Below are 18,067 nucleotides of genomic sequence, written 5' to 3'. Positions count from 1 at the left end.
TCATCATGAAATTTTCATAGCTATGAGTTAGAATACTAATTTTGGATTCTTTTACCTCGTATGTGCCTTCATGAGTGACTTGTAGTTTATCTCATATTTCCTTGGCGTTTGTACAGGATGAAACTCTTCCGTATTCATATGGTCCAAGAGCAAAAAATATAATATGGATAGCCTTTGAGTTGAGCTGGAACATTCTTGTCTCTTCTTCACTCCACAATTTGAATGAGTGGATGGTATGATGTATCCATCTTCCACGATATTTCATGCTCCCATGTCACTTCCTTGAATGAAGTATCTCATTCTATTCTTCCAATAAGCATAATTAGCTCCATTGAAGAAATAGGGGTTGTTAACGGACATTAAATCAAGACCGAATGCGACGTTTGAAGTGGAGGCCATTGATGACTTGAATATCGATATAACTCTTCCCGAATCGACTCAAGAGGTGGTTAAACCTTTAAATGAGTGTAGCTCTGATACTAATTGTTGAGTTAGTCGATCGACGAATCGGCCAAGAAGAGGGTGAATTGGCAATAAAAATTTCGGTGGAAGCTTTTGCAGAAAATTAAAAAAGATTGCACAGCGATTTAAAGTGGTTCGACTTCTCAACCAAGTCTACGTCCACTACTTTAGCTATCTACACTAAGGATTTTCCACAAATTCACTAATTTGTCTTTCTTTTGAGGATAAAGAGTAACCTTACAACTCCCTCAAGAATTATACCCCAAATTCTTGAGAACACTCTCTCCCAAAGAAAAAATTACAAATTTCGGAAACTTACAGAAAACCTCTCAAGGTAAGATATTTGCAAAATTCTAGAACAAACAAAGAACACTCAAGAATGAATACAATTGAGTACAAATGGTGTTCTTGAAAGAAAAAATGAATATTGAATGAAAATTGGCTTGAATTGCTCAAACTTGATGTTTAAGGCTTTCTCATTGTTTCTCTCACAATTATTGTTGATCAATGGCTTCATAACTTGTTTAAATACACTTTGGATTGATTCTAGCCGTTGGGAATCATTTGGGGTGATGTTAGAGCCGTTGTAGTGTGAAAACCCTCTTGAAAAAGGCTGCTGGGAGCGTGGGGTATTGGTACACCCTCAAAGGGTATCGGTACCTACAATGTAAAATTCAAATATTTCGACTGTTAAATGACTAAGGGTATCGGTACCTCTAGGGAGTATCGGTACCCATTGGGCATTCTGTTTTTCTCGGAGCCAAAATTAACACAAGGGTATCGGTACCTATGGGGGTATCGGTACCCGTTTGACATTCTGTTTTTCTCGGAGCCAAAATTAACATAAGGGTATCGGTACCTATGACTTAGGTATTGATACCTTCTTATTTAAAACTTATTTTTGGCTCGATTAAGGTTTGAAATACTTTGTAAAAATTGTTTTAAAAAACATTTGAAATATGAAACACAATTTTACACTTAAGTAAGGATTGACATTTGAAAACTTGGAGTAATATATTCGAATAATTAAAATTCAATATAAAATCTTAAAATTCATTAAAACTTTATTTGTTATATCGAAATATCAAAATGTTTTCAAGATAATTATAAAATATTATTTATTCATAGTTTTTTAAATTTATTGATAATTCATATACCGCATAAGCGTACTTGAATCTAGATGGAGAATAACATTCTCTTTAATTGTTGGCATAACTCAATATTTTTATTTTATTTAATAATAAACAAGATTTTATGAGAAATCTACTACGACTATGACGATAATCAAATAAATGTACAAATAAATAGTCTCAAATAATTTTTTATTTGAAAAGATGTCTTAATTAAATCGTTACTTAAAATTTTATAATTAATTTTCAATGATCTATAAAATTAAGAATTTTCATATAAAGTTCAATTTAAATAATATTAATCATTTTGTTATGTGAGGCGATAAACAACAAATTATTCAAATTTGAAAAAAAAAATTACATTTAAAAAAATTCTGAAATAAAAAATTGAACCCCAGATAATTTAAAAGACAAAAAATTGCTAAAATTGTTACTCCATCTTTATTTACACATGAAAATTTCAATTGAAACTTCGAAAAGGTTTCTTTAAAAATATTTTCCAAGTTCAGGTGAGTTATTTCATGCCCAGATCAATTAACTTTTCGATATACAAAAAGTAATAAAATAATTTTATATAAATATTTATATATTTTATTATTACATTTAATTAAATGATATTTTATTTCAATTACATAATATAAAAGTATGTATTATATTATTGAACTAAAATATATATATTTAAGTATATTTCAATTACAAATTTAAAAAAATACAACAATTATATTAGTTGAACTAAAATTCTATCAACAATAAACTAGATATTTTAAGATCCAACTCATATTAATCGAACTTAATAGATTGGACTGATCCTTGTATAATTATCAGAATTTATTATTTTAATATTAATAAATATTAACCTATTATTATTATTATTATTATTATTATTATTATTATTATTATTATTATTATTATTATTATTATTATTATTATTATTATTATTATTATTATTATTATTATTATGTAGACATGTTTGGTGAGTCGACAGCCCCAATTGTCAATAGTGTTACTTAAGGCTCTTAGGTAGCCTGACCCATTTTTTTTAAAAAAAAACCCTCATACTCGGCCCAATTTTTTATTTCAAAAAATTAAAATTAAAATAAAATATCAAAATAAATAATATTTTATAATTATATTTGCTTAAAAATATTTTCATGATATAATATTTCAAATTATAACAATTTAAATTTATTAAACATGTATTACTGAGAACTCGTTGAGTGTTTTCAGTAATAAAAGGAAATATTATTTTCTCTAGAAAACTTTGATTGGAATAGTAATGTCTGCAAGTTGTGTATTATCTTTAAAAATTATGAGACATACATTAACAATTTAATTTAGGGCCAGTTTAACGTAGTTTTTAAAAAGTGACTTTTAAAATTGTTGTAGAAACAAACTTTTAAAAATGTTTTATAAAAGTGTAGTTTAAAATTTAATTATTTAGGATTATTGTTAAAAGGTGAGTTTGAAAAGATAAAATGTTCATTATAAATATTATGTTGTAAATTAAAAGTATAGCATTCAAACTATATTTACTCTTATTAATACTATTATGTATAAAATATATCAACTTAAACTATAATAAAAATATTAGAAAATATTTTAAGATAACTCATTTATAATATTTTTATATACTCAATAGTTTATTAAGAAAAAAATATTATCAATACTTTTTAATACATGAATATAAAATTATTATGAAATAATAATTTACACTTGTTTTGATAAAAAGAATATTAAAAATATTAGTAATTAAAATAAATTATTAAGTAATAAATTATTTTTTAAAGATGTTAGTATTAAATTATTAAAATAAAATGTAAATACATAATTAATTAGAGCACATGCATCAGTAAGTGTAAAATTATAATTTGGTTCCAAACGAAAAGTTGAAACTAAAAAAACTAGAAATCCTAGCTTTTGCGGTTGGTTTGAAACCACCGTTTCACCATTATTTTTTTATTTTTTACCCGTTTGACATTAATTTTACAGTTGAAACGAACTTTTTACCTAAAAATGTTTTTAGAAAGTTATGCCAAACGGAACCTTAGCCATTTTTAGTTAACAACGAATCTTTGTTTAGTATTATTTCTTATGTTTTCTATACGATGGGAAGTTTAAATTTAAATTTTTATATTTTTATTAATTTAGTTATTGTAATATAAACTTTTAATATACTTTTAAGTTCCTATCTAACACAAAATCTTACTATACTTCCGCTTGTTTATCCTCACCTCTACATTTATAACATTCTGGAAAAGGAGCGATCGTCTGTAAATTTTAATTGTCATATAAAGCTGGTACTGCTCTTTATGCCATTTATTAATAAAAGATGGAAACAAATTGATTGGCTGTGAAAAACATGTACATATTATTATTACCATATACACGCACATGTTTACTTACCATATATAAATATATTTTCTTTTCGTTGGGTTGAATAATTATATGATTCCTTATCCAGTTCAAGCATCCAATCTATTTATTATTGGTGTGTTCTTCTAGCTACATGTTTCATTTCCAAAGAAAAACGTTGCCGATGGTAATATTATTTTAATTGAATTAGAAGTTCAGATGGTCAGAATATTAAGTTTTATTTGAAAATTTCGACGATGATTTCGTTTGAAAGGTTTTTGTAAAAAGTTGGAACACGTTACCCACCCTTTTGAAAAGGTAAGATTAGGATGCTTAAAATTAAATAATTTTAATAAATAATTTTATTTTATTAAAACATTGATGTTTTGGCTCGAAATTATAAATCAGGCTCAGATGTTAGTTACGCGTAGAGAATGATTAGCACCCGACAACGTTCAAAAATTAGTACCTAATCGATTATTCTATCTTTTAAATTTAGAAATTTTGAGTTCAATTTATTAGGACTAATAACAAATATCCTCAAGCATAAGCAGAGGTTTCGTTATTGATCCCAATAGTTAACATTGTCTTAATAGGATGTTGATTTACTTCGGGAATCAATAGTAGTTACCTAGGGTATAATCCGCAAGATACACTATTAACCCCCTAATAAATTAGCATTGTCTTGTTTTCAAATAGATTTATGCAGTAAAACAACCAATTATTGAACTTAATTATACTAGGTGAGTTAATTAAAGATTTTCTCTAATTAAAGCATCAAATTATGAATTTTAGAGAACTTAAAGGATTTGAACTCTAAAAGGTAGGTTCTAATATTGAAACCTAATGATTTTTTGCAATTTATTGGATCGAATAATTAAAATAGAACCTTTGGCATAAAGTAATGATCAAATTAAAAATTCCCTTAAATTAAAGGACTAATGTGAAATTAAACCTAAGATGAAGGTTCTAATATTAATCCTAATCAATTTTAACAAATGATTGGATCCAATAATTGATATGAAGCCTTGGGCATAAAAGCGAGGACCAAATAAAAAATTCTCCTAAATTAAATAACTCAAGTGAAACTAATCTAAGGTGAAGTTTTTAATATTAATCCTAACTAATTTTAACAAATTATTGGATCGAATAATTAATATGGAACCTCGGGCATAAAAACGATGACCAAATCAAAACCTCTCCTAAATTAAAGGACTAAAATAAAATTAATCTAAAATGTAGGCTCTAATAATAATCCTAACCAATTTTAACAAATTATTGGATTGAATAATTAAAATGGAACACCGGGTACAAAAATAATGACCAAATTAAAATTGTCCTAAATTAAAAGTTTAGGGACTAAATTCAAAAGAATCTAAATTTAAGGATTATATAAATACTAAGTAATTAAACTATACATATTCTAAGATTACTACAATGCAGATAAAAAGGACTAAATTGAAATAAATTAAACATAGCCAATGAAGGGATTGTCGCAACCGTCTTTCGGTTGGGCCCCGGAATTGGGCTTCGACGTGGATTGATTGGGTTAGAGTCGCCACCGACCATTTTAAAATGAATTTAGGTGGGTCGGACACCATCTTACCTGATCTGCGTTGTACCAGAAAAGTGTCGGGTTCGGGAGTCGATTACGGTCAAGGAAGGGTTAGCACCCTTGAACCGCCCTTTCGGTACCAATTAATTTGTCGGTTGTCTTAGTTGCGAAAATTTAAAATTTAAATTTAAATTTAAATTTAAAAACTCGATGCAAATCACTTACCTTTGATCAATTGGAATTTCTGAAAAAAATGAGTTGAAGATGTTAGGAAAAAAAAACAAATAAGTAATGAATTAGGAAGAAAAAAAAATAAATGAATATAAATCAAATGGCAAGAATAAAAAAAAATATACTAAAGTCAAAATAAATAAAAGAATAAAAAAGATAAAAAGTGAAGAAAACGAGATAGGGAAAATAAAAATAAAAAATAATATTAAAATAATAATAATTAGAACGAATATTAAAAACGTTAACTTTTAAAGGTAAATAAAATAAGAGGAAAAAGTGAAAAGTGTAATATGGGAAAGAAATAACAATAATAAAATAAAATAATAAAAATAGATAAAAAAGGGTTAAAGTTTGAAATTAGAAAAATGTCAGAAAAACAAAACAAGGTAAAAAAAGGATCAGAATGAATTAAATTGGACCTTGTGCACTGAAAGTGATACTAAAACCAAACTGTAAAAAAAACAAAATTAGAGGGTTAATTCACAAAATATAAAAAAGTGTAAAAGGTGACCAATTTGAATGAATTGAGAATCCAGAGACGAAATTACAAGTGATGGCCAGATTGAAATGCGATTTAAACTACCAGGGACTGCGGAGAGAATTAAAGAATCTTCTATTTGCATAATGGTCCCTGCTATATATATATATACATAACCAGGCTTATTTCGTTCATTCTCAACAATCTCATCTCTCTCAAACGAGAGAGCTCCCAACCAGCCTTTCTCGGCCAATGGCTGGCCGAATCCCGGCAACCGCACGCCGCCGCTCTGGCGGCGGCCGGACACACCCAAGTTCACTAAAATACTCGCCTCTTCCCCGAGAACTCAAATCTGGCTACCAAATCGTCTAAGATTGTCCCGAATAGAGTAGATCTAGCCCAAAAAGGTTCGGCCTTTTTACCTTCCTCGCCAGCGACGCTTCGGGTTCTCGGTGCCTTTTCTTTCGTCGGGGTTCCTCCACACTCCCGGTGCTCTTGTCGACCCTTGAGGAAAAAAAAAACCTTACCTTTTACTTTTTATGTTGTTTTTGGTTCGGTTGGTTTTTTTTTTTAGGCTGTTGGCTTGTGTTTTTCGTGTTTGGTTATGATGATTCTGTTTTTGTGTGGGTTTGATGATATGGGTTTTCTGTGTTTGGCTTACTGTGGATGTAGTTTTGTGGTTGTTTATGGATCTTTCCGTTCTCGTCGGTTCTGTTCGTGATGATCCCTCCCTATGTGTCTTCACCGGGGGCTTTTTATAGCCCCGGTGTTGGTTGTTTGGCTCCCGAAAATAACGGGATGTGGGTTGTTGCTTGTTCCGATCTTCCAGTTCATGGTACCGGCCGCCTCGGGATGGTTCAGTCCCGTTGGTGCGGCCGGAATGTGCGCTGGGCGTTGACTGCTTGGCTCCATGCTTCTGGAACCTCCTATGCGACGCTGTGACAAGGCTGATGTTAGGGTTGTGAAAACCCTAAACCTAACCGGGCTGGATCAGGCCCAATGTTGGACCCTGGACTTGGACAGATCTTAGACATGGACCCTGCACAAAAATAAATGAGAAATAAATAAATTAAAAATAAAAATAAATAATATATATATATATATAAACGTTTTCAAAAACATATAATATATAAATTTTTAAAATGTTTTTTTTAAAAAAAAACTATATATATATATTTTCAAAATGGTTTTTAAAAATTATATTATATAAATGTTTTCATAACGTTTTCAAAAGTATATATTATATATATTTTAAAACGTTTTCAAAAACTATATATTATATAATTTTCAAAAAAAAATATATATTTTCAAATTGGTTTTTAAAAATTATATATTATATAAATGTTTTCATAACGTTTTCAAAAGTATATATTATATATATTTTAAAAACGTTTTCAAAAACTATTATTATATAATTTTCAAAAATATTTTAAAAACTATATAATACATATTTTCAAAAATGTTTTAAACTATATATATATGTATTTTCAAAACAATTTGCAAACTGTATAATATATATGTGTATATGTAAAATAAAAAATATGGATGGAAATTAGTGTCTACAGCTGCCCCTCTTTGTCCTTTTTCGTGGAACGAAAAATAGGACAAAGATAAAAAGACACAAATTTTCGTTCAGTGGGGTTGAAGAAAAACCCCCTGTCGGATTGAGCTGCAGATGACCCCTCCGTCGTGAAGTCAAGTCAATCTTGAAATGATATGGAATTGAATCGGAATGCGACTTCTTGTTGCCCAATTGTAGTCAACCTCGGTCTTTTCCTCAGTTTAAGGACCTTGGTTAAAAATTCGGCTGGAAAATATTTCTTTGACTTCACCACCTAGCTTGACAAGCCCTCGAGCTGAATAAAATCGAACTCGAAAAGTCTTTGTTGACAAATAGCTTTTCTCGACTTAAGCTATGTTGCTGGAAAACGATTTTTTATCACTGAGGCACAGTTAACCCAGGTCTTCTTCTGGACTTGAAAACCTCGATTACAGCCGGACAGTAGTGTGATTCTGATTAGAATCGAACTCGACAGTTTTATTGACAGATAGCCCTTCTTGCATTGAGCTATTCTGTAAGCTTGATTTGCCTCTAAGTTGAATATAATCGAACTCGAAGGTCTTTAGCAGATAACCCTTCTCGACTTAAGCTATGCTGCAAATGATGTGCCTTGGAGCTGAGCGGAGTCGAACTCGAAGGTCTTTTGGTCACAGATAACCCTTCTAGCCTTGAGTTATGCTGTAAATGATGTGCCCTCGAAGCTGAGTGTAATCGAACTCGGGGGTCTTTGGCAGATAGCCCTTCTCGACTTAAGCTATGCTGCAAATGGTGTGCCTTGGAGCTGAGCGTAGTCGAACTCGAAGGTCTTTGGTCACAGATAACCCTTCTAGCTTTGAGTTATGCTGTAAATGATGTGCCCTCGAAGCTGAGTGTAATCGAACTCGGGGGTCTTTGGCAGATAGCCCTTCTCGACTTAAGCTATGCTGCAAATGATGTGCCTTGGAGCTGAGCGTAGTCGAACTCGAAGGTCTTTTGGTCACAGATAACCCTTCTAGCCTTGAGTTATGCTGTAAATGATGTGCCCTCGAAGCTGAGTGAAATCGAACTCGGGGGTCTTTGGCAGATAGCCCTTCTCGACTTAAGCTATGCTGCAAATGATGTGCCTTGGAGCTGAGCGTAGTCGAACTCGAAGGTCTTTTGGTCACAGATAACCCTTCTAGCCTTGAGTTATGCTGTAAATGATGTGCCCTCGAAGCTGAGTGTAATCGAACTCAGGGGTCTTTGGCAGATAGCCCTTCTCGACTTAAGCTATTCTGCAAATAGTTTGTTTAAAAATGACTTCCTTTTACGGGTCGAAAACGGTCATGATTCTTCCGGTGGTTCCCCTAAGCTGGTCTGGGAAAACCTACTGATAAATTCTGACAGCCGGATATCTTCCGTCGTGGAATTGAAATCTGGCTTGAAAGTGTCAACTGAAAACATGTTGCTCATTGTTGAGTTGAGCTGAACTGAATTTGATCTGAATTGGTTCTCGAACCCATCTGAAATTGGTTCTGAGATCTGTAGTTATGTAAAGTCGGTTGAGGTGTAACTTCTTGCTGCTGAGTTACACCATCGTTCTTTAAAGGTGCTTGCAAGTCGAGTAACCTTCATCCTGAAGTCGAATCTTGACTTTGAAAGTTGCAAAATTATGTATGCTAAAATGATGAATGTGATGCACCTAAGTATGTCTAAGATGCATGCAATCATGAATGAATTATGATTTATTTATTGGATGGAGTCTCGTGCTTTGCCTGCCAATCTGGTCCATGGAATCGATCGTGCCCCATTTGCTTCTCGAGCTTGGGCTTTACAGACATTTCATATCTGAGATTGTTCTGTTTGAAAACGTTTTTCTCCTTTTTCTTGTTTCAGGAGAGAGAAATGATAAAAATGTTGTAAGGTATTGTTCGCAATTGAATCAAATTGTAAATGTGAGTTCAAAAAATATCAAAGGAATCAAGAGCTCTTTTAATGCTTTCAGAGTTACAAATCTTTGACAAATGTTCAAAGGGACGAGTCGGCTTTAGGTTGGCCTCCTTTCTAAGGTTTTTTGGTAAAAAATGTCATTTTTTAAATATCACAACATGCTTTGGTACTTTAATTGGGTGCGGACAAAATGACGCAACTAGCATGATCAATTACTAGACCTTTTATCTCAGTCCTCTGGAATCTTTCATTTGTTCGAGCTTTGTAGGTTCTTCCAACAAAGGCAGTGCAAAAAATATTGGTCTAAAAATGAGATTCTTGAGTGCTCGTGTGTAGTTGACTATAACAGGTGTTCCTTAAATCCCTTAGTCCATTTTACCGAAAATTTCTTAGATAAATTTGATTTAACTTGTCATTATCTGGCTAGCTGAATCCATAAAGCCGGGGCATTTAACCAATTGCTTTAGAGGGACAACTTAGTATTATAATCACTTTTATCAGGTTTAACTGAAGGGTTCGTCTCATCACAAAGTCTTCAGCCTGTCAAAAGCAGTGGAGCAAACACCGAATTGCCAAGTGTCCGAGCAATGTCATGGTTTGAACGTAATCTACTCATAAGGCCAGGGCTTTTGAGTTTTCTCTGTAACCAATTGCCTTAGCGGAATAGCTCAGTTTTTACGGAGTTAATTTCTTAAGATTGTCAAGAAGAACCTGTTATAGCCTAGGTATTTGTTGAAAGTCAAAAATTTCATCTTTAGAGTTCAATTTTCAAGCAACTGACCTAAACTAGATTCACATACTCGACTCTTTCATTTGTAAAGATCATCATCGTCATTGAACATCTTAAATAAAAAGTATAGTAATTGTCATACGCAAACGATGCCCCATGTTGTCCGCACCTTATGAGAGGAAAATTGGTTAATTCCAAGAACGGGGTATGGTGTTTGAGGGTATATTCTGGATATGGTGACACCACATGGGTGTCAAGAAGTTGCTGGTAAAGCTCTTTGTAGGTCATGGGAATTGGGTCAAAATGTTCTCTTTCCCTCCTGGAATCTTGTTTAGAAGTACCTAACGGTACAGCTGCAGTTGATTTTGGGCTGGAGATTGTAACACCTTTGCTGGAGTGTTTGATGTTATTAACCTCTCCATCCCTATCCCTCATAGGAGGCTTCTTACTGGCTTCCCCATCCTTAATCTTGCCTTGTTTTATGGCCGACTCAATCATTTCTCCGGCCATAACCAAGTCTGAAAAGCTTCCTGATGTGATCGCCACCAGATGCCCGAAGTATGGAGCCTTCAGAGTCTGCACGAAAAGTTTCCGAGTTTCCTTTTCATCTAACGGTGGATGAACTTGCACAGCCAAGTCCCTCCATTTTTGTGCGTACTGCCTGAAACTCTCGTTATGCTTCTTTTCCATGTTTTGTAGCATAACTCGATCTGGCCTTATGTCATTGTTATGCTTGTATTGTTCCATAAATGATTTGGCCAGGTCCTTCCAGGTCTTGATATTTGATCGGCTTAGCTGGTTGTACCACCGAATGGCTGAGCTCGACAGACTATCCTGGAAGCAGTGGATCAGGAGTTGGTCGTTTCCTCCATATCCTGTCATCTTTCGGCAGAACATGGTGATGTGAGCGGATGGACAACTGTTTCCGTCAAACTTCTCGAACTCCGGGGGACTTAAACTTCGGAGGAAGAACTAAGTCCGGGACTAGACTAAGTTCTGCTGCATCAATTTCATGGTAGTCATGGTCTCCTTTGACTACCTTCATTTGGTTCTCCAATTGTTTGATTTTTTCCTCCATCTTCTTCGCTTTGCCATCCTCGTCCAAATCCGGTATATGGTAATACCCCGGATTGTTCTTAGGGTTAAATACAGAGGACGAGGGCTTTGTTTTTGCAGCAGATGAGTCCCCTCGAAGTTCTAGTAGGATTTCAGGTGAGATAACCACTTGCGGGGTAGGTTGTATAGTTACCCCTTCCGGTGAACCTGCCCCGGGCGCACTGGTCTGTGTAGGCCAACTAACTTGGCAACGATCTGATCAACCAAGGACTCTTGGTTCTTTGATATTGTTTCTAGAGTATTTCGACTGTTCTGGTTTATTTTGTCTTCTAGTTCCTTTTGTAGTTTTAACATATTCTCCTCGATTTGTGTAATTCTGGCTTCCATCCTCTTCTTCTTCAAACGAGTGTTATGTGGATGGGGTGTCCAGTACTTGAGGCGGTGTATCCAGTATTTACTCCTTTTGATGAGACATGTATATATTAGTTAATGTGAATGCAAACAAAATGCACAAAAAATAAGAAATGAAAAATGTCTAAATATGTGATGCATGAAATGTCTGAGGCATTGATCCAAAAAATGTGCCTGTTATTCTGAATAACCCTTATTGGTAACAAAAGTGTTACGTCTGAAGAGACAAAAACTCTTTTTGATGGTACGAATCCTGTACAGCTTCTGACAAGTTGATTCGTCTTTTTCACTAGTTGAATATCCTGCCGAACCATCTCGGCTCCTTTGGCTAAAATGTGCAAATAATGAGATGCTTGCCCCCAAAAGGTCTCGAAGGACTGCATCTCCGGCTCTCACTATCTGCCGAGCTTGTTTCTAAAAATGCCATTGGAGCGAGAGAAACTATCCAAAGCTTGCTTCTTGAATTCATCAGCAATGGCATCCCGCTCAGTTAGGGTTTCACCCTCTTGTTCTTGTAGTTTTTTTTAAAAGGAGCGACCGGGTCAGTGACCTTTTCCTCGTATTGCCCCTGCAACTTTGCCTTTGAGTATTCTCTGACCACGGCTGGACTTCTGAGCTTTTTATCTCTTTGTTTTGTAACCCCTTTGTCCATTAATGTTGATTATTCATGTTTAACAAACACATTTTTGGTGGATCAACACCTCGTTTTAAATGATGCGAATGATGAAAATAAAATAAAATAAAACAAAAATAAAAAGAGTTAGTGAGGTAAATCAAAACAAAAATGAAAAAATCCTACCCCACATGATATCTACCCCACATGCTTTAATTCCTACCCGGACATGATCTCTATCCCGCATGCTAATTTCAAACAAATCCTAACCGCATATTTGTCTAGTTCGCATGCTTTTGAGCCGAAAATAAAGTAGGAAGTAAAACATCCTAGGGTTTGGAATGAGGTTTCGGGGTGGGCTCTAATTCCCTGTACTCTCCCGGTTTAGGTTCTAAAAAGGTACTCGAGTTCTCCTTGCCGGTGCCCCCTTGGGCTTGCCAGACCCTTAGTCCTAAGCTCATTACAAGCTTGTGTGGACTAAGTTAAACTCGAGAGGACACATTCCCTTATGCCCATACGGTGAATGAATTCACACGAAGGCATAAGGTATATGAATCCCGAAGGTTACTTGCTAGGCCCATACGGTGAATAAATTCACACGAAGGCGTCGCTTTCGCCCCCACTTAAAAGGGTTCGGAGCTCGGGTACAGAGCCAGAGATAGAAAAAAATCTAAAATCATTGAAAAAAATGTTAGTACAACTATTTATTTGAAAAATAATCAAAGGTAAATAATTGGAATCGAATAAATAAATTAAAATTTAAATTTACAATTTTCGCATAAAAAGACAACCGGAAATTAATTCTGGCCTGACTCACTTACCTGTCCCCAGCAGAGTCGCCAAGCTGTCGCAACCGTCTTTCGGTTGGGCCCCGGAATTGGGCTTCGACGTGGATTGATTGGGTTAGAGTCGCCACCGACCATTTTAAAATGAATTTAGGTGGGTCGGACACCATCTTACCTGATCTGCGTTGTACCAGAAAAGTGTCGGGTTCGGGAGTCGATTACGGTCAAGGAAGGGTTAGCACCCTTGAACCGCCCTTTCGGTACCAATTAATTTGTCGGTTGTCTTAGTTGCGAAAATTTAAAATTTAAATTTAAATTTAAAAACTCGATGCAAATCACTTACCTTTGATCAATTGGAATTTCTGAAAAAATGAGTTGAAGATGTTAGGAAAAAAAACAAATAAGTAATGAATTAGGAAGAAAAAATAAATAAATAAATGAATATAAATCAAATGGCAAGAATAAAAAAAATATACTAAAGTCAAAATAAATAAAAGAATAAAAAAGATAAAAAGTGAAGAAAACGAGATAGGGAAAATAAAAATAAAAAATAATATTAAAATAATAATAATTAGAACGAATATTAAAAACGTTAACTTTTAAAGGTAAATAAAATAAGAGGAAAAAGTGAAAAGTGTAATATGGGAAAGAAATAACAATAATAAAATAAAATAATAAAAATAGATAAAAAAGGGTTAAAGTTTGAAATTAGAAAAATGTCAGAAAAACAAAACAAGGTAAAAAAAGGATCAGAATGAATTAAATTGGACCTTGTGCACTGAAAGTGATACTAAAACCAAACTGTAAAAAACAAAATTAGAGGGTTAATTCACAAAATATAAAAAGTGTAAAGGTGACCAATTTGAATGAATTGAGAATCCAGAGACGAAATTACAAGTGATGGCCAGATTGAAATGCGATTTAAACTACCAGGGACTGCGGAGAGAATTAAAGAATCTTCTATTTGCATAATGGTCCCTGCTATATATATATATACATAACCAGGCTTATTTCGTTCATTCTCAACAATCTCATCTCTCTCAAACGAGAGAGCTCCCAACCAGCCTTTCTCGGCCAATGGCTGGCCGAATCCCGGCAACCGCACGCCGCCGCTCCGGCGGCGGCCGGACACACCCAAGTTCACTAAAATACTCGCCTCTTCCCCGAGAACTCAAATCTGGCTACCAAATCGTCTAAGATTGCCCCGAATAGAGTAGATCTAGCCCAAAAAGGTTCGGCCTTTTTACCTTCCTCGCCAGCGACGCTTCGGGTTCTCGGTGCCTTTTCTTTCGTCGGGGTTCCTCCACACTCCCCGGTGCTCTTGTCGACCCTTGAGGAAAAAAAAACCTTACCTTTTACTTTTTTATGTTGTTTTTGGTTCGGTTGGTTTTTTTTTTTTAGGCTGTTGGCTTGTGTTTTTCGTGTTTGGTTATGATGATTCTGTTTTTGTGTGGGTTTGATGATATGGGTTTTCTGTGTTTGGCTTACTGTGGATGTAGTTTTGTGGTTGTTTATGGATCTTTCCGTTCTCGTCGGTTCTGTTCGTGATGATCCCTCCCTATGTGTCTTCACCGGGGGCTTTTTATAGCCCCGGTGTTGGTTGTTTGGCTCCCGAAAATAACGGGATGTGGGTTGTTGCTTGTTCCGATCTTCCAGTTCATGGTACCGGCCGCCTCGGGATGGTTCAGTCCCGTTGGTGCGGCCGGAATGTGCGCTGGGCGTTGACTGCTTGGCTCCATGCTTCTGGAACCTCCTATGCGGCGCTGTGACAAGGCTGATGTTAGGGTTGTGAAAACCCTAAACCTAACCGGGCTGGATCAGGCCCAATGTTGGACCCTGGACTTGGACAGATCTTAGACATGGACCCTGCACAAAAATAAATGAGAAATAAATAAATTAAAAATAAAATAATAATATAATATATATATATATAAACGTTTTCAAAAACATATAATATAAATTTTTAAAATGTTTTTTTTTTAAAAAAAACCTATATATATATTTTCAAAATGGTTTTTAAAAATTATATTATATAAATGTTTTCATAACGTTTTCAAAAGTATATATTATATATATTTTAAAACGTTTTCAAAAACTATATATTATATAATTTTCAAAAAAAAAATATATTTTCAAAATGGTTTTTAAAAATTATATATTATATAAATGTTTTCATAACGTTTTCAAAAGTATATATTATATATATTTTAAAAACGTTTTCAAAAACTATATATTATATAATTTTCAAAAATATTTTAAAAACTATATAATATACATATTTTCAAAATGTTTTAAACTATATATATATGTATTTTCAAAAACAATTTGCAAACTGTATAATATATATGTGTATATATGTATAAAATAAAAAATATGGACGGAAATTAGTGTCTACAGGGATTATAACAGAAAAATAGAAAGTAAGGCTTAAATTTAAAAAATTTGCAGAAAATTAAGTACTAGAATTTAAGGACTAAAGTGTAAATGCTAAATATTAAATAGCATCAATTAAAAATTCAGAAAATCAAAGGGTAGAAATATAAATAACATAAAATAAAAGTTGGAGGGTTCATTTTACTAATTTTACTTGGACCATAATAACGCGGATCGTACGGATGAGTCACCGTGAGGTTGTACAATTAAATTTTAATATAAAACTTTTAAAAAAATAGCAGTTAGAACTAAATTTTACATGGATTGTAAATAATGTGAATTATATCTTGGGACGGATCACCGCAAGGTAGATTCAAGCACTTATACGATATTGAAAGCAATTTCAATTGAAAGCACATATGGTAACAGTGAGAAGAGTGAAAAAGACGAGATATTGAGACGAAATTCGCTTGATACTTTTTTGAAATCAAATAACTCACAAGAAAATAAGATATACAAAAATAAATGATTTTTTTTGGTAACACAAAAATAAATGTGTCGTAATCAGTTTTCGCCCGGGTACGAATTTTGTACTTACTTGGCGGGAAAAGTGATGTGAATAAATGGTTTTTAAAATAATTTGGGAGTCGCCATCGGCCTTTTGGGTTAGGTAGGTCGAATACCTAAAAAATCATCTTTTAAAAGAGTTTTAAGAAAACATCGATTAAAAGATAAACTGATCTGCGTTTTAACCAAAAATTTATTCTTTTTAATAATAAAAAGGGATTCGTGGTCGGTTACATTTAGGGAAGGATTAGCACCCCTACAACGCCCAAAATTTGTACTTTTTAATTATAAATTGTCTCTTATTATTAGAAATTAAAATTCAAAATATATTTAATTTAAATTTATTACTATAATTTTAAGTAAATTTATTAATTTATATAAATAAGATATTTATTTATTTAGAAATATCAGAAAAGAGCTTCTAGGTGTTTTAAGACAGCTCTTTCCTTTGATATTAAAAAATAAATAAATATTAAAACATTTATCTAAAAAAATAGATTAATATATACAATTTATAAAAGTAAAATATTTATTTATTTAAAAATATCATAAAACAGACATGTAGTTGCTTTAAGACTGCCTTTTTCTTTGATATTAAAATAAATAAACATTATTATAAAAATTTTATAAAATTAATCAAATAATATATTAATATGATTAAAATAATAATTATTATTAATTTAAATATATAACAATAAAATAAAATTGCAATGTAATAAATAAAATTAAAATTATATGATCAAAATATAAAGTATTGAAAATAAAAGATCAAATTCGAAATATTAAGAAATCTATATCCTAATATTTTAATTTAACCTTAATTATTTATTCAGGGCTAAAATAAAATTTATAAAACTATGAGGGACTAAATGCGATATTTATCCTAAATATATTATTTCATATAAAGGACTAAAATAAATAAAATTAAAATTAAAGAATCGAATTATAAAGATCTAAAATTGGGTTTAGTGACTAAAATATAAGGTTATAAAATTATAATGGCTGCGGAAAGGGTTTTACCCTTACCAAATTACATACATGTCCTCCCTTAAACGACGCCGTTTAAGAGAGGGTATAAATACCCTATGCTGGCTGGCCCGAAGGGCCAGCATCTCATTTCTCATTTCTCTCTTCTCTCTCTTAAACTGAGAGAGAGATTTCTCTCTCGCCTCTCTCTAGATTCCTCCAATCGGAGGAAGGCCGGCCACCAGTCGGCAGTCGTCTGCCGCCGCTAACTCTACCGCCGGCCACCACATCCGGTGGCCGGGAAATTTTATTCTTTACCAAAACGTAGATCGGACCGTCCTAATGACGGTTCCGGTGACCGTTTTTCTTAAAATCTCCTGATCGGAGCAAATCTATGAAAATACCTTCGGGTATTTCGAATGTTTCGTCGGCACGTAGCGTCTCCGGTCACCGCTTGGTTTTTTTGGTAAGTTCTTTCTCCTTTCTTTCTTTTTATTTTGATTGCTGCTGAGGGTTGTTGTTATTATTTTTTTCTTCTGTTTTCTGTTGTCTGTTCGGTATCTCTTCGTTGCTCTCTCTGGTCTGTTGGTTGTTGTCTCCGTTGCCCCCTCTGTCTCTTTTTATTCGTCTTACAGGTGATGGCTTTATAGCCTCGAAGAGGCTCTCGTCGGACCGGTCCTGAGAGGGAAACCTCAGTGAGTCACCAAAGCTAGGCTGGTGACTCACTGTAAGGAAGGTTGTTGGTTGCCATCTGGCGTTCTGGAGTGTTCCTTGAGGCGGCGGCGTGGCAGCAAGGCATCGACAGCAGCTGGTTGGACCATCTGGCTTGGGAAGTGTCGGCAGAGGCGGCTGTTGGGAGTCCTTGGAGGCGGCGGCGGCGGCAACAGTA

Source organism: Hibiscus syriacus, unplaced genomic scaffold, assembly GCF_006381635.1.
Source record: "Hibiscus syriacus cultivar Baekdansim isolate YM2019G1 unplaced genomic scaffold, ASM638163v2 tig00113724_pilon, whole genome shotgun sequence".
In the NCBI taxonomy this organism is placed as follows: domain Eukaryota; kingdom Viridiplantae; phylum Streptophyta; class Magnoliopsida; order Malvales; family Malvaceae; genus Hibiscus; species Hibiscus syriacus.
Note: the sequence above shows the minus strand (reverse complement) of the source record.